Source organism: Simochromis diagramma, unplaced genomic scaffold, assembly GCF_900408965.1.
Source record: "Simochromis diagramma unplaced genomic scaffold, fSimDia1.1 OVJJ01000676.1, whole genome shotgun sequence".
NCBI classification, from domain to species: Eukaryota; Metazoa; Chordata; class Actinopteri; order Cichliformes; family Cichlidae; genus Simochromis; species Simochromis diagramma.
Genome location: NW_024387466.1, coordinates 1,189,956 through 1,212,601, shown reverse-complemented (window position 1 = coordinate 1,212,601; position 22,646 = coordinate 1,189,956). Strand labels below are relative to the sequence as shown.

At 41.6% G+C, this 22,646-nt stretch overlaps 1 protein-coding gene and 1 long non-coding RNA gene across 2 annotated transcripts in view; both read left to right on the top strand.

The window, feature by feature from the left end:
- msi2b (musashi RNA-binding protein 2b) overlaps window positions 1-22,646 on the top strand; it is a 266,419-nt gene that overhangs the window by 104,456 nt on the left and 139,317 nt on the right.
- Window positions 1,703-20,069, top strand: LOC120723249. Its single transcript, XR_005693695.1, has 3 exons — window positions 1,703-4,249; window positions 6,176-6,185; window positions 20,058-20,069. It is a non-coding gene; the product is annotated as an uncharacterized LOC120723249 (long non-coding RNA).

Here is a 22,646-nt window from a genome sequence, read left to right as displayed (position 1 = left end):
TAAGTGGTCCGCAGGTGCGCATTCGCTGTCAAAATAAAAAACACGCACAAGGGTTAGGGTTAAATTTAAAAACTGTACTTTTGAGTTAAAATATATATTTATAATTTTAATAAATGACAAATTAAAAAAGCATGAACATTTTTTTTGTATCGAAAAAATATCGAACCGTGACACCAAAGTATCGAACCGAACCGAACCGTGAATTTTGTGTATCGTTGCACCCCTAATATATATATATATATATATATATATATATATATATATATATATGTGTGTGTGTGTGTGTGTGTGTGTGTGTGTGTGTGTGTGTATATATATGTGTGTGTGTGTGTGTGTATATATATATATATTGGAATGTCGTTCGGACTGGAGAAGTGTAGTCGGATGGTAACAAAGAGAGGGAAGGTAGTCAGAACTGAGGGGATTGAACTACCAGAAGGCAACATTGCAGACATAGAGGACAGTTACAAGTACCTGGGGATCCCGCAGGCGAATGGGAACCATGAAGAGGCTGCTAGAAAAGCTGCAACCACCAAGTACCTGCAGAGGGTCAGGCAAGTCCTGAGGAGTCAGCTGAATGGTAAGAACAAGATCCGGGCCATCAACACGTACGCCCTGCCCGTGATCAGGTACCCTGCTGGGGTAATAGGCTGGCCAAAGGAGGAGATAGAAGCCACTGACATAAAGATAAGAAAGCTCCTTACCATGCATGGAGGGTTTCACCCCAAGTCCAGCACCCTGAGGCTGTACGCTAAGCGGAAGGAAGGGGGCCGGGGACTGGTGAGTGTCAGCACCACAGTCCAGGATGAGACAACGAACATCCAAGAATACATTGGGAAGATGGCCCCAACTGACCGAGTGCTCAGTGAATACCTCAGGCAGCAGAAACCCAAGAAAGAGGAGGGAGACGAGGAACCATCATGGAAGGACAGGCCCCTGCACGGTATGTACCACCGGCAGATAGAGGAGGTGGCTGATATCCAGAAATCCTACCAGTGGCTGGACAAATCTGGACTGAAAGACAGCACAGAGGCACTAATCATGGCAGCACAAGAACAAGCTCTGAGTACAAGATCCATAGAGGCTGGGGTCTATCACACCAGGCAAGACCCCAGGTGCAGGCTGTGTAAAGATGCCCCAGAGACAATCCAGCACATAACAGCAGGGTGCAAGATGCTAGCAGGCAAGGCATACATGGAACGCCATAACCAAGTGGCCGGCATAGTGTACAGGAACATCTGTGCCGAGTATAACCTGGAAGTCCCGAGGTCAAAATGGGAGACGCCCCCAAGGGTGGTGGAGAATGACCGAGCTAAGATCCTGTGGGACTTCCAGATACAGACGGACAAAATGGTGGTGGCTAACCAACTGGACATAGTGGTGGTAGACAAACAGAAGAAGACGGCCGTAGTGATCGATGTAGCGGTTCCGAATGACAGCAATATCAGGAAGAAGGAACACGAGAAGCTGGAGAAATACCAAGGGCTCAGAGAAGAGCTCGAGAGGATGTGGAGGGTGAAGGTGACGGTGGTCCCCGTGGTAATCGGAGCACTAGGTGCGGTGACTCCCAAGCTAGGCGAGTGGCTCCAGCAGATCCCGGGAACAACATCGGAGATCTCTGTCCAGAAGAGCGCAGTCCTGGGAACAGCTAAGATACTGCGCAGGACCCTCAAGCTCCCAGGCCTCTGGTAGAGGACCCGAGCTTGAAGGATAAACCGCCCACAGGGGCGTGCTGGGTGTTTTTATATATATATATATATATATATGTATATATATATGTGTATGTGTATGTGTGTGTGCTTCCACCTGAGTACAATGTAGGTAAATGGAATTTCGTTTGTGGTGCTCACAGCCCTGAAAAATTACATTTAAAAAATTCAGCAGCAGCATCACACACCTGAAAGAGTGCCTCAGCTGCTCACAACCTTGCTGTGAACACTCTCCTGTAGTTTACCACCCAGAAAAATAAATACTGGAAATATTTTTATATGTATTTAAAATAACGATGCAGCCGCTGCAATCAACAAAATAGAAAAAGAAAAAAAGATGTATTTATGCCAGCAAAGATAATTAGAGTGACCCTGGGAGCTCAGTAAACTGCAACTTGAGAAAACACTTGCAGATGGAGGGGAGGGGAGGAAGCAAAGTAAGCAAACGTCTTAACCAATTTGAGAACAACGGCAGTAAAAAGGCATTAACAATCAAAGCAAATACAGAAAGATGCTGCAAGTATAGAAAACGCAAACACATACTTATGGCATTAGCAAACATGAGGATCCATAAGTAGTGCCGCTGTACGATGTACATTTCCTTTTTGTTTGTTTTTAATATTCGCCGCATGAGTAAGAAACTTCTGATTACTTGGAGTGCTCCCTGGAAACAGTTCCCTTTTCTGCTATTTATTTATTTCTAATTTGCACCCATAATCTGTCGCAATATCTCAGGAACTTCTTGTTGTTAATCTATGATATGCAGTTTGCAGTCCACCATGCCACCATAAAACACACCTACTGTGACATGCTGTTGTTTGAATGTGACACTGAGCAAACATTCAGTAAGCAAAGGCGTGAAATAAGTCAGATATACTCGAGGAGGGAGGGGTGAGTCGAAAGTTGTAAAAGCCAGTCAGTAATTGCTTAACTCGTAGGACAGCTAGGGACCTTGATCCAATTGATTGGCCTCCAGTCTTCATAACAGTATGTTTTTTTTAATTAATTAAGCCAGGCTTTGGGTTGTAGGACTCTTAGGCACTCACTGTTTGCTATGCCCTGGAGGCTGATTGTGGCCAGAGAGTCATGGCGATTTAACCTTGTGGCTTTTGCTTGCCTGCAACTGTGTCTATCTGTCGTGTAAAGAACTGGTTGGTCTTACACTCAGTGTAGGCAATACAGCACTTTCCTTTAAAACTTGCCAAACGCCCAAATAAAAGAGACAACTCTGAAAGCAAGAAATTCTCATAATAACGTTACGCTATTAAATGTGCAGCGTGAGTTAAATTTTTATTCTGCAGGGTTTCAAAAATTACCTGCCCTGTTCATTGTCACTTCTGTCTTCTGTCATTCTGCTTCCCACTGGGGCCAGCATGTGGAACGGTCATCTCCCACCACACTCCTTTGTGCCTGAATAGAGCAGATGATATAATAGCTGTGATTTACACTTCTCAGTCATATTCACACAGCTAAAATAGAGGTGCTACCATCAATACTGCTGCTCAGCGCTGACTGCCAGCCTGCTATTTAACACCAAACGGTCAAAAACACCATTTGTCCCGGATCAGATTGAGGTCAGGTGCCGTATTGTGAGAGTTACAAATTAGGTATAGGTATTTTTTGTTTGCGATAATGATGATTGTCAGGCTCATTTCAGAAGAGTTAAGAAACCGAGCGAGCTCGTGTGCTGCCTTCCTTCGAGAAATGTGATTAGTATGACAATGAAAGCCAGAGCATTTTCTTTTTCTAGCATTTCCAAGCAAGATCTTTATAAAATATCTTCAGGGTCCTCTTGAGTAACAAGACTCTGTGGTGTGGGCTCTTCTTGTTTTTAAAGATGCCATTTGGAATTCATGACCAGGACTCCATATGCAGATTTGGAAGGGCTTTGATTAAAGCTCTAACAAGCACTTGATGGTTGGGGATATCACATTTCCTTTTGTTTTAATGCACTCTGTTAGGCTCACTCACAGTTAATAAGTCACAATCAATCTACCTGCTGTACGCACTGAGGCTTTGTAAGAGCTTAACAGGACCCCTGAGAGTTGGAATAATTTCACTTCTGAAACCAGCTGACAGTGAACGCACACATTGATGTTTGCGTCTGTGTGGGATTGCAACAGCTTCCATTGTATATTGCTTGTGTACGAGGGTGTGAGTGAAGAAGAGAGACTAAGCGAAGGCTGTCAAATATTGCCCAACTGCAAGACAGGCGCCACTGTATGTTGTCTCCTCTCCGTCTTCACTTGAAAGAGTCAGTGCAGTTGCCTTGAGCTAGAGTATCATATTTGATGACCTCACAAACAAGCTCCTTCTCAATCCTTTTACACCTTCTTATTGGTCAAGTGATCCAGGCCTTTGAATGCAAATGTTAGAATGACATCCATTGTAATTAGATTTGCGCAAATGTGCACAAACACCAAATGCCACATTCATATATCAAAGGGTCATTTTTAGCATTTGAGCAGGAATAGCAGCCTACACTAACTATGAGCTCTGTGATGGGTAAAGGTAAATAGGCCCTTTTATGGTTTCTGTTTGTTTCTGTTTGTTTCTTTTGATTTATTGTAAGCTGCTGTCTGTGTCTGTATGTAGATAACATAGCAGGTTATTGGCTCTCTTCCACATTGTGTCTTCTGTCCTGTCTCCCTTCCTTTCTTAGCCTTAGCCTTTCTTTCTGTTAAAGGGGAGTTTTTCCTTCCCACTCTTGCCAAGTGCTTGCTCATAGGGGGATGTTTGATTGTTTAGATTTTCTCTGTATTATTTTAGGGTCTGTCATTTACCTTACAATGACAGCCACCCTGAGGCAACTGTCATTGTGATTTGTCACTATATAAATAAAATTGAATTGAATAGAATATTTGGTTTAAGGCTAGGTAGTGGCAAAGCTTTATTAATAGCAGTACTGGCCATTCTACATATTTGTGCTCACTCAGATGAATTGCTTCCAACTTTTCACTTTTCACACTGTGTAAATGTTAACATGCTACTTTACCCCGCTGAGCAAGCATGCTTGGAAGATAAGCATTGTATCTGCTTAGTGACTGCGAACATATATTAGCAACCTCATTGGCACTTTCAAATTGCACATTCATAATAAAAGCCCGATTGCCACCTGCAAGTGGTTGAAAATGGGATGGTCCATTTAGTACACTTCCAAATAACCCTAGTCTCTTCAGGACATCTACTTTCCCCTTTATATTTCGATTCAAAACACAGAGGTACCAGGGGTGCAGCAGCTTCTTGCATTTTATTACTTCCAATGGTTTTTCACAAAGTAGTACTTGAGGCAGTTATTTTTTTTTTGTTCTAAACAGTTTTTTTATGAAGATATTGCATTTTTTAATAATTGAAACAGGCAAATGCTGCAGCCGACACTCTCCAGAATAATGTGGTAAAGGTTACAGGGCAGAGTCAATTGTTGTAATTGTGATGAAATTTGATAGCAGTAGGACTGGGGGAAAGAGTGGGTTGCTAAAGTGCTGGTTTGTAGAATAAAATAAAAGGCGGAAAGACCTTTATTCAAAGAATGCAGTTATTGTGCAGAAGCTACCTTAAGCACATCTGCATTTATTGAGCACTGTTATCGTTGACGTTGCACACGATCGTCCTGAAAAGATGCATGTATGGTTTTTCTTGTCAAAAAGTCAAGTTAGCCTTAATATTACTCAAACACTTGCTGTTGCACCACAGGTGTGCTTTGCGCCTCTAGCCATCAAATTATCAATTGTGTCCTGTCCAGAGTTTGTATGTTGTCTCCACTCCACTCTAACCAATGAGTGGCAAAAATGGGGTCTCACACTTTTACCTCACACCTCTCAATAACTTTCTACTTTTAGACTATACATCAGTGTATAACCCACCAGGTGGATTCCAGCTTCTGTCCCACGAGCTGTGTTTTTGGATCTGTTGACGAAGGTGCACAAAGTTGTTCCATAGCAATTCGCCAATTTAGGGGTGTGCAACCTTTCAGACACAAATCTGTTTCCAGATAAAGTTTAAGCTTGTTGATGTTTTTGTTCAGAAATGCTCTTCACTTCAAAAGGCAGCATATTCCTTCTGTCAGAATTCCTAGTCTGATCCTTCACTCAAAACACAAAGCAGCCAAATGCAACATTGAGCAGGCTTTTCCATCCCTATCTCAAAAAGATTAGAGGAACACGCATTTCCTTCTTTGAGCTCATATTTCAAACTGCCTTCTTGTCATTACTTAACCACTCTTGGAGCAGTTGTTAGAGGAAAAATTAGTCTGTGAGCTACATACTGTAAGTAGCAGCTTGGATATCATGGTCCCAGCTTATGTTTTGGAACCACATATCAGATGGTCACGACTAAATAGCTCCATAATAGGATCACTTAGAATCATCTCATCATTTTTTTCCCCTGTCTTCCAGGTCCTTGGCTCTTTCTTTTCCCATAGCATTAGCTATGAGTGTAACATCTGTTAGAGAGGAGAAGTGTGAGAGACTGAATGTAGTTCACTTTGTTCAGTGGTATGTCTTTGGAGAGCCCCTGAAGAGGAGACTTTTTTTTTGTTTGTTTCTTTCAAGATGAAATGTGCATGTGTGTCTGTGTTATTGAGAGAGAGACAAAGAGAAAGAGTTGATGTTACAGCAAGTGTGTGGAAGGCTTCTTTGAATTTCAGGAAGGTTTGATGACAATTTGACAGGGGCTGAGAGGACATGGAAACAAATCCTTTGATGCTGACTGTCAACAAAAGACTTCTGCCACATACAAATAGCTGTCTATCCTCTCCTCTCTGTTCCTCTTCTTGTGACTATTTCTCCCTTTCTTTCTTTCTTGCATCTTTTTCTTAAATACTCATTAGATTTTTTGTTTTGTTTTGTTTTGTTTTTTTCCTTTATGTGCTCCACTGCTGGGTGAACAGATACCTACTAGGTCTTTCTTACGCTGCTAAATCAACAAGAACTGGCAGCTAAAGCTAACACCGGCACCACAGGCATGACACAATGAGTGATGAAACAATAGTTTGTTGATATTAGTAGACCAGACGTGATGGGTAAAGGTAAAGAGGTGATTCCGGCAGTAACAGCGGCAGCAGCGAGTAGCAGTATCTCCTTGCAGCACAAAGAGGCTTTGCAGGCTGTGTTCTCAGCTGCTACAGGTTGCATATAGACCGAAATAAAAGAGCGACGGAGCGGAAATTTCTCCCAATTCCTAGAGATAAGAAGGTATTGTTTCAGCAACTCGTGAGCTTTTTGTTGGAAATGTGTGAATTTAGATTCGCTCAACAAAAACAAGAAATCTTTTTCTCCCATCCTCTCCTTTTTTTTCCCCCTTTGTATTTGAGGCGCATTCTGCTGCCCATTTATACAAGGCAGGGTGACAAAAAGAATCCCGAAGATTAATTAGAAATAGTTGATGGGGGTTTTGACAGTGTTTGTGCATGGACAGTTGGGAGGCATGATACCCTGTTGGTGTGGTTTGGCAGAATGCCATTGCAAAGTTTGTTTGATTGTTTCTCTTTTTATTTTTTTCATTTTTTTGGTAGCAATTGTTCAAAGACGGAAAATATATGCAATTGCTATTTCTTTGAGTGGCTAATTGCAATTTTGAAAAAGCTCTCTTATCTCTGCATTTTTTTTGTTTTTTGTTTTTGTTTTTCTTGTTCAGGAGTAGTTTTTGAAGTCATGCCAAATTCCTGCGTCTGCATAATGTAACTGGAACTTAGTTTAATATGATTTGCACACTATATCATCTTTGACACATGTGTTTATCTGTGTACATCTCTGTTGGGAGCCAGAATATAAATTTACATCTTACACGTGTGGCCGTGACAGTGTCGCCACACAGGATATCAGGCTGTGCTGGTTAAGCCCTGCTTTGCTTTCAGAGCTTTGCTTGTGTTCATAGGATTAGCACTGTAATGCCCAGTGGTCTTAATGGATAAATAATTGTCTGTTTTAAATTTAGCTACATTTAGTTGTGCAATTGAATTATTTCTCCACAGGTATGGCCGTTACTAAAAACAACATTAATGTGATTACAATCATGTGAATACACCATGGTTCCATAGAAGCTATCCAACTCTCCACATACACTCACAAGACATTTTATTAGATACACCTGTTCAGCTGATTGTTAATGCAAGTGCAACTCCATGGTCAAGGCTACATACTGAAGTTTAAACCGAGTCTCAGAAAGAAAGGGAAAGAAAAGCTTTGTACTTGGCTCAGTTTTTCTTGTATTTTAGAAACAGCTTCACTACTCGACAACCAGCTCTAGAGTTTACAGAGACTGGTCTGAAAAAATTGTAAGAAAGACAAAAATGCATTGTTGATGCCAGAGGTCAGAGGACATTGACCAGGCTGCTTTGAGCTAAGAAGAAGTAACTTAAATAACCGCTCCTTACAACAAAGGTAGAAGAAAAGCATCTCTGAATGAAAGTACATGTTGAACCTTGAAGCAGATGGGCTACAGCAGCACAAGACCTCACTGGGTGCTCCTCCTGTAAGCTAAGAAAAGGAAACTGAGGCTACGATTCTGACTGCTCACCAGGGTTGGACACTAAGATAATACTGCTCGATCTGATGAGTTTTTATTTCTACTGCAACATTCACATGGTAGGATCAGAGCCTGGTGTAAACAACATGAAAGCATGGAGCCATGCCGTCTCGTATCAGTGGATCGGATTGGTGCTGGTCATGACATGGTGTGGAGGATAATTTCTTGGCACATGTTGGGCCACTTAGTACCTACTTGAGTATTGTTGCTAACCATCATAACCACAGTGTACCAATCCTCTGAAGGCTGCTTCCAGCAAAGTTAAAAGTGTTCACTGTACTCAAATGACCTCCAAAGTAGGGCTGCTCAATTAATCGAATTTTAATCACGATTACGATCTGGGCTTTCAACGATCATTAAAAATGACTGAGCCGATTATTAGCCCCTCCCTCATTTATCCGCGACACCTTAAAGGCCGGTCCGTGAAAATATTGTCGGGCATAAACCGGTCCATGGCGCAAAAAAGGTTGGAGACCGCTGATTAGGAGGACCCGAGGGAAGCTCGGAAAGCTAAGCAGAAGTTATTTGGAGAGTGACTGCCGTTGGTTGAAAAGAGAGTTTAAAAAAAAACTTCAGTGGTGTTGCACACTATTTTATATTATTTTTTTAAAGTCATTGTTAACCCTTTAAAGTCGGTCAAAGCAGCACGCTCCGTTTTGCGTAACTATTTTTAAATCCCTGTAGAACCTGAACCGTGTAAGCTAGCGCAATAATTTGTTTTGCATATGAAACCGGATGAGTTGTACTTACATCTTATGCCATCAGCTTGTCCTCGGTCACGGTTTCCTTCCACATATAGCTTTGCAAAAATTGCATAAAAAGCGCTTGCAGGAACAAAAACATAATATTCCAGAAACACGCTTTGCCGTTCCTATCAGCTGTTCGTAACACTTCCCACAGTGAAATGATGCACATGCTGTTTTCTTTGCAAATTTGCATCATAGGATTGTTTTTTGTTTTCCCTGCAGTATATAAAAATTGCTGTATCTCCAAAATAAAACTATGAAGACACTCAAAATAAATTTCCCGTTGTTGTAAACTATTTTTTGCAACTTTTTTGTATTTAAAGTTTTGAGGGATAAACCTCTTAAATTTCTCCAAGTAGAAATATATGTAAACAAAACAAAAGCGATTTTCAATTTTTTTTGTAGTTTATTGCACTTTTTTGCAATTAATGTAGTTACTATGGACTTAATGCATACATATTAGTAAAATATGGGCTATAACAGTTGTATAGCAACTTGAAATGCTCCCACAAATGGCACTACAGCATGTAAAAAAAATAATATAAGCTCTGGTGGACTTGGTTCTATAGTAGGTCTTAAAGGGTTAAATAAATATCGTCAAATAATCGTGATCTCAATTTCAGTGAAAATAATCGTGATTATCATTTTTGCCATAATCGAGCAGCCCTACTCCACAGTCTCCATATTTCAGTCCAATAGAGCACACTGTGGATGTGGTGGAACAGGTGATTCTCATCATGTATGTATAGCAGGCAAATCAGCAGCAACTGTGCAGCTCTATCATGGATATGGATCAGAATCCAGCACCTTGTTAAATCTATGCCATAAATTATTCAGATAGTTTTGAATACAAAAAGGGTTCAAACCAGTACCAGTGAGTGAGATGATGGTTTGCAAACAGGATAGTTTATGAGGCAAAACTTTGGTTATATAAGATGTAGGTTCCAGTCATCAAAATGTGTTTTGACTTATGTGCTTTATGCAATTGAGTTTGTTGTATAAAAAATTAAAAAAAAGAAAGAAAGTAAAAACAGAAGTCAAATAAAGTCTGGGTATTTGTGTTTCCTTTTTTTTTGTCATTACATCGTAATATTCCTCATGCAGACTCATGGGCTGCATTTGTGACTGAGGACAGAGTGGGTAATACTTCCAGATTATATCACTTACTTTCAGTGAGCTGGACAATTAGGAGCAGTGATGGGATTTGTGTGAGTATCAAGCCATACTTGAAGATATTCTGTCTTTTTAAGAATTCTCTCAACTCTCCAAATGCCCTGTCGGATTGCAGTGTGATCACATTGGGCCGTGCAGAAATGGCTGAATTGGAATCTTATCTTCTTCCATCTTTCCCATTACGGACAGATTGAAAGCCCTGCAGCGGTGCTCTGGCCTGGTCCCCAGTCAAGACCGCTTTTTAGACTGCAATTTGACAGCTTCTAAAAATGTCACATTTTGTTGTTAAGATGCACTGCCAAGCACTTGAGCCATACATGCTGTGGCATCAGCACCAGTTCTGTTGTGAAGCTTCGCTGACCTTCCCTTCACTCCTGGGCATCACCCCTGGCACTGCCTGTCTCCTGGTGTCAGTATGACATTATGAACTTGAAGAGCCTGATGTGTAGCAGTAGGCACAAAGCCACTTTTTCAGCTTTTCATCCCACTCAATAGACTCGATACTCAATAGACAACACTGCGAGCTCAGTACTTATAAAAGGAAGTGAAATGGAAGGCTGATAAATGGTATGCGGTGTGCTCACTCCAGATATAAAAATTCATGCAAACAGCAAGTTGTTTCTTAGATTTGTTTGTTATTAATTATAATCAGTACAATAAAAACATTTAGGTTTATTCTCATATAGTTTTATTCTGTTTATTTAACACAGAGAGCAAGACTGAGTTTCTCTTGCATTTTCCATAAATACCATTGTATCATTAGGACTGTGCTAGGTAAAGAAGTGTGCTAAACTACTGACAAAAGAACAGATACAGTCTCATAAAACAGATCAAAATATAAATCAAAATACCCTTTTATCAGTTTTTACATCTACTTCTTCATTTAGTGTCTAAATCTAAATCTAACTAATCTGTTAGATGCTTTTCCAAAACAGATAGGTGTTACAGACTGAAAATTAACAGTATGGAAACATCTGGGTGAAGGAGAGGGGGCCTTGTAAAGAGTGATTTGACTCATCAGTCAAAGCAGAGAATTCTTGTAGTGCCAGAATAACACGATTACTTGCTTCAGTAGCTTCCCTTGGTGAGTGGTTGTCGGAGGTTGCTGGTTTTCACCGGGTGAAATCGGTTGCAAAGGGGGTGCTGAACCAAAAACCTCTTTGCCAACCATTTGCGTAAAATGCAATTTTCCCTACTAAGTGGTTGTCTGGAGTCACCGAATGGTTTGTGGGCATGAGTGATTGGGGCTTTAGAAATCAATGAGACTGCCAGCACCTCCAGCAGACACTCACAAATGGTCGGGGAATACTCATTTTTCCTTAGCGACTGGCAATTGCTGGATGGTTGTCAACCAGTCTCTAGGCTCGCGGTGTGGTGCTCTAATCAATAACATTATTAACACATTGCTTATAATCTTTTCATTCTTGTGTTATCATGCCAGCTTCAGAACATATATTTATAAGCTTATATATAATATTATCTGTTTTTAGATGAAATAATAAAAGACGAGGCTAAGGAGACAAGTTGAGATATCTTTATTTGTCTGTCTACATACAGTAAGTTGTTTTTTTGGATGCACAGATGACCATCTTTATGCTTTAGTAATTTTTTCATTTGGGCATATGGGCTAAAGCTGCATCTCAGACACTCTCGGGGGCAGCACTTCACTGATATAGGAAGTGTGGGGGGGACCCCTGCTGTCCACCATCTGGGCAAATGGCAGGTCTTCATGCCAGCGTGGTAGCCACCGAAGAACGAGGGCACAGGGGCATTGCAGGAAGCTCCGAAGACAGACAGAGGGGGCATTTGCAGACACAGGTCATTCTTTCTCAGTAAAAGAGCCACTCAGTAACACCTGTGTTCCCACTCCCCTCTGCCCCACTTCAGACGTTCTGTCAGAAAGCCCATGCTCAGCAGAACTACAGGCTCCAAACAAAAGACTTTGCAGGCTCGGCAGAGTGCGTGCAGGTGAATAACAATAACCACTCGTTCAGTTATTCATATATTCATATGTGTGTTCATATTTAGCCTTCACTGTGAGGGTGATGAATAACGCTGGCTGAGACTGTGCCACACTGACAGAGGGAAGCGCTGGCTCAGTTTCTGTCTTCTCTTGCGAAAGTAGTTACTGGGCGAGAAAGTGACAGGGCAACTGGTCAGACTGTCCTTTGTGGGTTTAGTGTTGGACTTGCTGGGTAGGCATGTTTAAAGAACGCCGCTCCTAATGAGGAGAAATCAGACTTGGCTTAGCAATACAGCAAGAGAGTGAGAAAGAAGGCTGTAAGATCTGTGCGGCAGGCCCCTTATGTCCAACTGATGGATTAGCCGTTGAAGGGTTCATAGAGGCCCTCAGATTCAGGCAACAGTTACCAAAGTACTAATAGATACTCTCGCATTATTTGCTGCCTTACCTCTCCCCAGAGAGGTTCCATACCCATCTTCTGTTAAGCGTTAAGTGAACATGTTCAACCCCGCACTAAAATCTCTCCCCCACGGCTATGGTCTCAGTGCACCCAATCCTTTCATCCTCATATCTCTCAATCCAGGTAAGGCTTGGCTGGAGACCAGTGCTCTGCTGAAAAGGAGAGGCCTTTGGCTCTGCAATCGATTTTTGTAAAGCAGAATATACAGTACGAGTGGCCGTGTCGAGCGAAAATGTAAATGGACCAAGCTCTGAAACGATCAGGTAGCCTCAGTGTGCATGGATCAGGGAGTATGTAAGCACGAGATAGCATTTACCCCTGGTTTTAACTAAAGCACTCAGACATTCTCCTCTCTGCAGCCCTGTAATTCCCTCTGAGTGCTCGGTGTGAAAGTGAAGCACTGTTATCAGCCCCTACCAAATGCATTAGACCTCCTCTGACCGCTGAAACAGACCACCTCGTTGTAGATCATTCCCTCTGTACTGAATAGAGGTGATGAAGAAGCTGTAAATTAGGACAGTATAGTTTCATGCTCCATATGATTACTTCAACCCTGCACAATCGCTTCCTCTCTGCAATTTTAAATTAAATACGATATATGGCTGTCAGTGAATAAAGAATAAATTGATGGTATTACCTGATGTCACCCGCGGTAATAATGTATGTTGATGACACAGCAAACTTCAGACCACTTTGCACTTTTTCTGCATGGCATGTGAGCACAGAGCAAGGTTGTATCTTTTCAGAGTGCAGAGTGGAGGTAGTTGATGGGACTGGCTGTATGAGCTGTGGACTTCTTTGGGTTAAACATTTTCTTATTAAGAACGTTTATGCGTGGAGATTTTCCATTGCTTTCTTTTGGTGTGTGTGTTTTTCTGAATGCTGGCATGTGTGCAAGAGAGAGAGAGCTGGTGGCAGATGCAACAAGTAATTCCTGAAACACGGTGGTGTCTGGTGTTTTGTGTGTTTCAGATAAGGTGAGCCATATTCCTTTTTAATACTGGTTTAGACACCTCAGCTGACACTAATGAAATAGGTTGTAAGGTTGCCTTACAATTAGGAATCACAGCATAAATCACAATACTATAGTATCACAATGTGTTGCCCGTGATAACAAAGGCATCACAACAAAATCTTCACACAAGACAATCTTCCAAAATATATTCCGATGCTATTAATAAAGAAGGAAAAAATACCCCGTAAGAGGCAAAAATTAGGATATGTGTTTTTAATTACTCCATTGGGGTATAAAATTGTGTTGCAACTGTAATTGACAGCATATACAAGCAAAAATCCAAATTTCCTCAATGAAAAATATTACTTTAATAATAAAATAACTTATTCAACTTAATTTCCTCTAAATTGCAGTGTGTTAAACGACTTAGTTAAGCAACTCTGAAAGTAAAGTGTTCTAGTATTGGAAAGAGGTACAGATAATCAAATCAAATGTTTTACCTTACCAAAGAAAAGCAAGTGTGATGGATTTATATTAAAAAGTAAATGTCACGTACTTACATCATTATCCAGTACCGTATTTTTTGGACTATAAGGTGCACCGGATTATAAGGCGCATTAAGGGAAACAAAACAGTCAGATAAGGCAACCTTTATTCAAAACATTCGCGATAACTCTCAACACTGTTCAGTTGTAACACATAAAATGCAGAACAATACACTCACTTTTTCAGTTCATTCCTCTTCAAATCCATCAAATTTTTCATCTTCAGTGTCTGGGTTTAACAGTTGGGCAATTTCGGCATCGAGCATGCCCGGATCCCCTCATCATTGTCCGAGTCAGTCTCTTTGCTGTTACTTAGCTGTTCAGTACATATTACTCCACGAGGCTTCTAACTATGGTAGCTGTAATGCTAGACAATCCATCAAGCGGTCGGGCTTCGTCGCTTACCAAAGTCGGACTAAAACATTTTTGACAGATTTTGAAGCACCCTGTACCACATAAAATCGGTTCAAGGTCAGTAAGCACAACCAGAATTAAGGTGCACTGTCGATTTTTGAGAAAATTAAAGGATTTTAAGTGCACCTTATAGTCCAAAAAATACGGGATGTTTTAACTTTATCAGATAAAAATACATGCAACCATTTCTGATTTTGACTTGTCTCCGTAATTATATAACATTTTCTGCAAGTCTGTTGTTTTGGCTATTTTTTCTGGTGTTGAGCCAGATTGCTAAATTTCAATAGCATTCCATGGTCTTTGATTACGACATTGCTACTAGTGTTTTTTTTTTCCCAGTGTTGACGTCTTCATAGGTTTTGCATTGTTGCCATGCAAAAATAGCATGTGAATAAGTAGCATCACATTACCTTTATACTAAGGAGGAAGTGAAACTGGATAATGTCAAGGATTATTACCCCCCCCCCCCAAAAAAAGAAAAAAACTGGCTAAATGGGAAGGTAGCTACCTCCGTGTTTCTCATGAAAACACAGCAAAATGTCAGCTTTGTAAGCCACATAGAGCAACTCCCACTGGTTAAAGACACAACAGTCTTTTACATTTTATATTGTTTTATAACTAAATCAGAAATGTCTGTCAGAATTAACACAGATTTGCAGCAAATGTTATGTATATCCCTGCAAAGATTGTTGAGTAACGAATCATTGCGTACTGTGCTCTGGATCTTTTAAAAGCTTATATTTTTTCCTTAATATTAAACCATTTCTGAGTGTCTGTGGACCTGTAGCGAGAGAAAATGACAGGGGGGTGGATTCCCTCCCCTCCCTATTCAAAACAGATCTTCAAAAGTAAATAAACTCCCTCAGCAGCTGTTTGGATTGGTTGAACTGTATTGACAATCTGTTAAAGTGCAGAAAAAGGGCTTATTTTCTCTTTTGTGGAATTTGACAGTGATAAAACTGGATTGCAGCAATAATGGCTGTCATGGATCAACACCTAGAAACATTTTACTCTGCTGATGTGGACATGAATGGGATCCAAAGTCATGTCTCCCTCTGGCTGACTGCCAGGACCTTCACAGGAGCTTTAATAAATGGTTTGTACCAGCAGACGGTCCTTGGTCCGTATGTGTGTGTGTGTGTGTGTATCTGTATGTGTATGTAGGTGTGTGTTTGAGCGTGCATGTGTCATTGGGGGTGTGTGTTCATATGCCAGAGGGATTTTAATAAGAACTAAGTGCGTAAGAACCCCCCAGAGGGGAAGAAAGACCAATAACCTACAGTAGTGCTTGGTGCTACTAAAAGGGTTGAAGGAACACTGAAGGGGAGGAAGCAAAGGTGTACTCGCCATTTATTCGCAGCACCGGGGTGCACATGAATTATTCAACGTGACATTCATTCATAATTAAGTTTTTTAAATGGATAAATAAATAGACAAAGGTGTAGCAGGGGAACGCGTTATTGCATGACACATATATACAGTGTGTGGCTTCGCGTCGTATTTAACGACAATGCCGAAATGTGCATTTAATAAGGGGGAAAACCACAGCCAGTAAAAACGTAACGCTTATAAAAGATCAATGCGAGTGGAATGAGAGGGGTGGGTTGGCAGGGAAGAGGGATGGAGAAGTGAGTTCAGTAGGTGGGCCGCCTCAGGCGCAGAGATTGGTAGTTGGACACCTCACACAAATGTAGCAGCTTTGAGACCTTAAACAGAAGGATAGAGAGGACTTTTGTTAGGATCAGCTGGTGTTAGAGAGAGGACACGAACCACAGTGGGTGTGTTTTAGTGTGCAGCGCATCGTCAATATCCTGAATGCCTGTCCGAGTTTGGGTTAAAATACTGCATTGAGAAAAAGCACTATTATCACCACAGTTTTTCAGTCAATACTCCTCCCCCCTCTTTTTTTTCTTCTTCTTCTTTTTTTTTTTACATCAGCACATCTCTCAGAAACTGTTGGGAATGAAATCTTTTCATCTTCTCATGCCTGACAGCATATGTTATTCTACATTTTCATCACTTGTCATCTTGAGTCATGGAGCAGCTCCGTGAAAGTGTCACTAGTTGGTAGTTCTTTCATTGTTTTTTCATTCTATCCAGGACGAAACAATTCACAGGTACCACTTCTTCATCTCTCACTTTCTTCGCTACTATATAACGCGAGCTAACTTTGGTGTCACCAAAAATTAGTTTGATGCTTAAAGCTTTTCAGTCCATTTCCAAAGCGAACAACCTGTCACAGCATGCCATGAATTGATTCTCTGTTAAAAGGGTTTGAATATAATTAATGCTACCGTTTGCTACTCAGCAATCCAAGTGGATCTTGCCATCACACTGTGCGTTGCATCTCAAATTTGTCTCCCTGAACACTATTAACACTATTTAACTTGGGGGCATTCATTTAATTTGCTATAATTGCTTTAGAGCCCCTCTCTCTATGCTCAGCCAGTTGTCTGTAGGTCTAGGGGGGTGTCAGCCTGTCTGCATGCATATTGCTACAGAGTTGTTCCTCAGCCTATGCCTAAAGATGACGGTAACGACTCGGCTAATATTAAAGTTGGAGCGGGTGTTAAGCTGAACGCAGACCTATAACTGTTGTATTTATGTGATACAATCGTGATGCAGATATTCACAATAATTGCACTACAAAGCAAGAGCAGAGCAGGAGTCAGATGGAGGGAAAACGGTTACCATGTTGAGGATGTGAGGTTGGTGGGGGTGCTGGGCAGGTGTTGGGACTCCTTGGGGAGCTGGAGGTCACATTACCATACAAAAGCCACTCTGCTGGGTAACCTTTCCAGGCGCTGCTCCCCAGCCAGGGGGGCCTGCGGTCACACACTGGCACTGCCACATGTGCCTTGCCACTGGCCCACACACACAAACACACACACACACGGGCCACATGTACACAAATCTCTCGTATTCAGCCCCCGAATACCCCCTACGTTTTCTATGACAGAAACATTGCTTGTATAGTGACATGAAATATTTGCACTCGGGGAACATAAATCACAGAGGACAGCTCTAAAGCAAAACAAATACTATGATATGGTCCATTGCCATCATAATGCACACTAAAGGGAAAGGCATTCATGTGGAATTTAGATCCAAAGCCTAACATTTTATCTTCGCCAGCAGTCTTTTTCACAAATCAGCTCCTTTTTTTCCCTTCCCTCCCTAAATCCCTACAAAAGCAGTGCTGTTGTCATTTAAGCTCCACTCTATTTACAAGTCGGATATGTCTTAGATGTGTGCAAGACACTACAGTGAGGAACAGGAGCAGCGTACTGGATACGGACAGCACGAGGGAGGCTAGAGGCAGACATTGACTTAGCCTGGAAGCATGTGGTGCATCTCCTGGTAGAGAGGAAGAGTAACTGGGGTGAGAAAGAAAGATTGAGAATGCAGGGAGGCACTTGGTGGGCAGCTGCAGAGTTAATGTCGATCAAATGGTGGGGGTTGGGCTGAGAGAATGGGTGGTCATATTGATGGACAGCAGCATCAACAGGGATCTCGCTGGCTATTAGATGATGCAGGCTCTTTACTTTTTTTTTTATTGTGGGATGAGGAAGAGATGAACATTTTTACTGTGGCGCCATGGAATAGCTGGGAATCTTTTTTTCCATCAGGGTTGATTTTGAGTGACAGGTCATAGGAATGGAAAATAGTGTTCCACATGTGTGTGGGAGAGGGTGTGTGTGTGTGTGTGTGTGTGCTCCACAGGTAACACATGCGCACCATGTAATTATACTCATTACACGGCAGGCTGTGGATCTGCATGATATGCTAGTAGACACCAGAAAAATATCTGGATTGTTGACAGCCTAGTGGCACAGTTGCTGTGACAGTCAACTACATTGTTTATGCTGCAATTACCAAGACTGAATTCAATCAGTCAGGCCAATACACTTTTTTATTGCAATTATGCAAAAGACCTTACTGCTCACTGTGTGGTGAGACGTGATGTGCAGTAGCTTATATTGATTACTTTATTTGTAAAATTAAGTCTTTAAGAAGTCCCTGTCACTCAGCCTTCACTGCATCCTGTATCATACGCAAGCACCGCGCCCTCATGAAAATAATAACTCTTTAATATAATTGATGTAATATGCCACACGCAACAATAAGGTATAACATCTAATCACGTTAAGTAGTCATTGCCAAGCTGTAATTAAACTGTTTGAGACAAGTGATTACCAACCCTGATAGAGAATATGAATATATAATAGGAGTGTTATGAAAACACTAATACCCCATAGCTCTAATTGCAGGGCATTTTTGAACTTATATTGATTGCCTTGTGTGTGTTATCATCACATTGACCACAACATGCTGGGAAAAACCGCACCAGTACGGTGAGATGAAACCCTGCTCCGCTTTATTCCGCTCCACTACACATTGTAATGTTAACAGCAGGGCCCTGCAGCCCGACTGGGCCAGCGGTGCGCCATCCTGTCGGCTCACGTGCAGAACCGGAACATGTTCGCATCGAGCCTGTTGGTGAATTTTGCCAACCAGGCATTAAGCTGTGACATTACACTAAAGTTGTTTAAATACTCCTATATCTTTAGTGACTAATGAATGGTCCACCCCTCCTTTCCTCCCTCGAGCCCATCGGGATGAGAGTCTGTCCACTTAAACTGGAGTGATAGAATTAGCTGTTGCAGCCTCTGGTGCAACGTGAGTTAAAATGAAGGAGGCTCGAGAGAGAGACAGAGAGACGTGGTGAGAGCGCGGCTATGAGCAGAAACGTGGTGTTTCCTTTCTCTTCGCTGGAAGTGCGTTGGATTCCTGTGCTTAATGATGTTCTTTCAGACAGCTGTTATTTAGGTAGGGGGGAAAAAAGCTGAAATTCACTTTATAGCTGTCAGATTTTAAATATTAATATTTTATGGGGTGGCAGCTGGAACATTTAATGGCAATCAATAGATCACAGCAGGGGGAGATATTTTTCACGACGTGATCTGTGATCTGACAGACATTTTCCTTTTACTCTCCTAATTAATTTCGTCAGACACCCACGGAGACTTGCCGTGCTGTTGGCCGGTCTGCTCGCCGGCCACGGCTCCTGCTCTTTTGTCTAAACTGGCCTAGCTTTACCCAGACACAGACCACAGTACACCTCTAGGCTTCCCTTTCCTCCCACCTTAATGAAGGTGTTTGTGTAGCTGATAGACAAGCAGCCTCCACTTCTCCCCTCTACTGTATATGCCCTTTGCTTAGGGTCACAGCAGTCTTGATGAGGATGGGTGTTCCCCTATGAAATTGTTCATTTCCCGGATTTTTTTCTCAGTGCCCTTTTACCCACTCTGGTGTGGAAGATCTGACACAGTGGTTAGGTTTGGTTTGATGCATTTGCAGCAAAACTCTGGCCACCTTTCATGCTTCTGTGAAAACAGCCGGTTTGTGGGGTAGGCAGAGCAGTGCAGAGAAGCTCTTGAGTGTGTAAGCGTTCTGACTTCATTATATATCACGGCTGTTTTCAAAGCCAATCCTCAAACCTAAGTACAACGTCTAACGTCATTCTCTTAGTATTTAATGCAAGCCATTAAAAAAATGCAGGGCAGTTTCCTGAAGGAAAGGGTTTTGTATTTAGCTACTATAAAGCTACTCTGTTACATTATATTAGAAACTGGAATTTTTTGGCGATGCTAGTTTCTTGACATTAAGGTACAATATCTGTGGTTTGAATCTGGACCCAGGTCCACATCCTCACTTTTCCTGCTATGGTATTTTATCAAATAAAGGGCAATAAATATTATGTATAACTATATATAAGAAAAGAACGTGAAAAACACTTTTCACAAGCAATATTACAGAAGAAAAGGAAACATCAGAAAACAATTCAGATTCTTTCAATGTTGTAAGTTGTAGGCAACTGCCTGGGGATCCCCTTAGAGGTGCATAGACATCAGTGGGCTCCATGCTGAGAACAAGTAGCAAGCAATCCCAGTTGGGTGCTGATTCCACAACTCAAAAGACTATTGATCCTGCTCAGGATTTGACACAGTGTCGAGTATCATTTTTTCCCCTTACCTCTGACTCTGTGTTGTTCCTTGCAAAAAGTAGTTCTACTTCAGGATCCAGTTCATTTTCATTCCCGTGTAGTTTGCTGGATTAAACAGCCTACAGGTACGTGTCAAGTTTAGTCAGGAAAAAATAATTGAATTACAGCATGAACACAAAGTTTGTGCTATTGATTTTTTTCTCCCTGTAGTTTTGACACTTAATTTACATAATTGCCTTTTTAAGTCCCAGTGTTAACAATAATAACCATAATATTTTTATGGTATGCAAAGTCAGAAATGGCCCTACTGCACCTTTGGAAAATGGGACTAATTTTCTTTCACGTGTACAGTTGCAAAGGCTTTTAAATGTATATATTCTAGGTCACCCCATATGGCTAGGAGTAGGAGGTTCCATGTTCTTACCAATGGGGCAGATCTGAGTTTAGGCAGCTGGATTGATTGCTGAGACGGCCAGCAGAGCAGAGGAGGATCAGACATAGAGAGAGGTTCTACTAGATTACACAGGCCTTGTCTGAGCTCAGGATTTCCTCGCCTTTTGTTGTAGAACCTGGCTTGCCGAATAGCAGATCAAAGCTTCACTCGCAGCGTCTCACGTCGCATCATTTACACATCTGTGAAATGCACATTCATAGAGAAGACTATGAAACCTCTCCTGCATTCATTAATATAGAACTTTGACCAGAGACAAAGGTTAGGCGCGGGAGCGAAATGGCCTTGCTTTTAGAGGCGCATCCACGACAGAGTGTTTGAGTATTCACAACCGCTCATTAATTCTATTTCCACTTTGAGTATTAGTTATTTGCTTTCTTCTTTTTACTCGGGCAAGCTCTCAATTCATTAGCCGATCTGCTGCGAATGTATTATTCAATGCTAGATTGGCATTGGCGAGAGCCGTGTGTTTACCATAGCTCATGAAATATGTATCTGTCGAATGGGCGTGCATGTAAGCAGCTGTGTGACAGCTCAGTCACGATGGGGTGGGGGGGAGGTTTCTGTGGCAGTCACTCAAGGACAATCCCTTATAGCTGTTGATTGTCGTGTTGATTGTCTTACATTAAAGCTGTGGTGTGCAGTGTAGATAACAAATTTACCTCAGGGTGTGTTTCTGTATCACGGATAACTTTTTTTCCCCTCCAATTCCACACTGCACATTGAAAGATAAGCATGTTAACTCTTTTTTCTTGTTTTTTTTTTGTTTTTGTTTTTTTTTCTTGTTTTTAATGCACAAGCTACCCGGCCACCTAATTGATTGCTGGAAATGGAAAAGTGCACACATAACAGCAAACCACAAAGAAAATGATCAGATTTGTTAAAGTAATATTGAGGCCAGGACATCCATAAAGAGCTGTTTGTTAGATGTCAACTGCTGTAATTATAACAGAGCTGGCATGGCTGAAATTATATTGAGTGCCCTAATGGCGTCTGTGGAGAAAGAGCAGAGTAGGGGTCGCTTTTCGGGGCCCCCTGATGAAGGGGCTCACCACAAAGATGAATGATTGCTTTCTCTGCGAACTCCCGGGCTCATGGGTTGATTTAATTGAGTTGAATTAAACCTAAGCCCAGGTAGAAATGGAGACAGAGAGAAAATCTATGCTGTCGATCTATAAAAGCCTTTAAGGCTTCGATCTGGATTACGTAGATTATTTTCCTGTCTGGTCACAGTCACACTTCATTCCTGTCAGCGGAGTCTGTATTCCTTACTTACATATTGTTTAGGTGGGGGCATCGATGGCGGGTGCCCTCGGCCGGCTTTTGATGAGAAGTTACCACGAAGGTGTGATGGACGGAGAGCACGTTCATCACATTTGTCTAATCGCATTTTAAAAATTCACTTAAAGTGAAATGGGATCAACGAAACGGCCGCCTCACTTTAAAAAGAAAAAGAAAAAAAAAACTGGCACTGAAACTACGTGTGATATTGCTCTGGCACACCAATGAAGACACCCCTGTGGAGCTGCTTCTGCCATACAGTGCATCTACTATAAATATAGTCTGCTGACTGTAAAGTAATTTCATTGACGTAGTTACCGAATATGGTAAATGCATCACTTCCTGAATGTGCTGAGAAAACGCAGTGCTCAGAGGCCCAAAATGGAACAAACTGAGGAGAGAACAGACAGATTACTG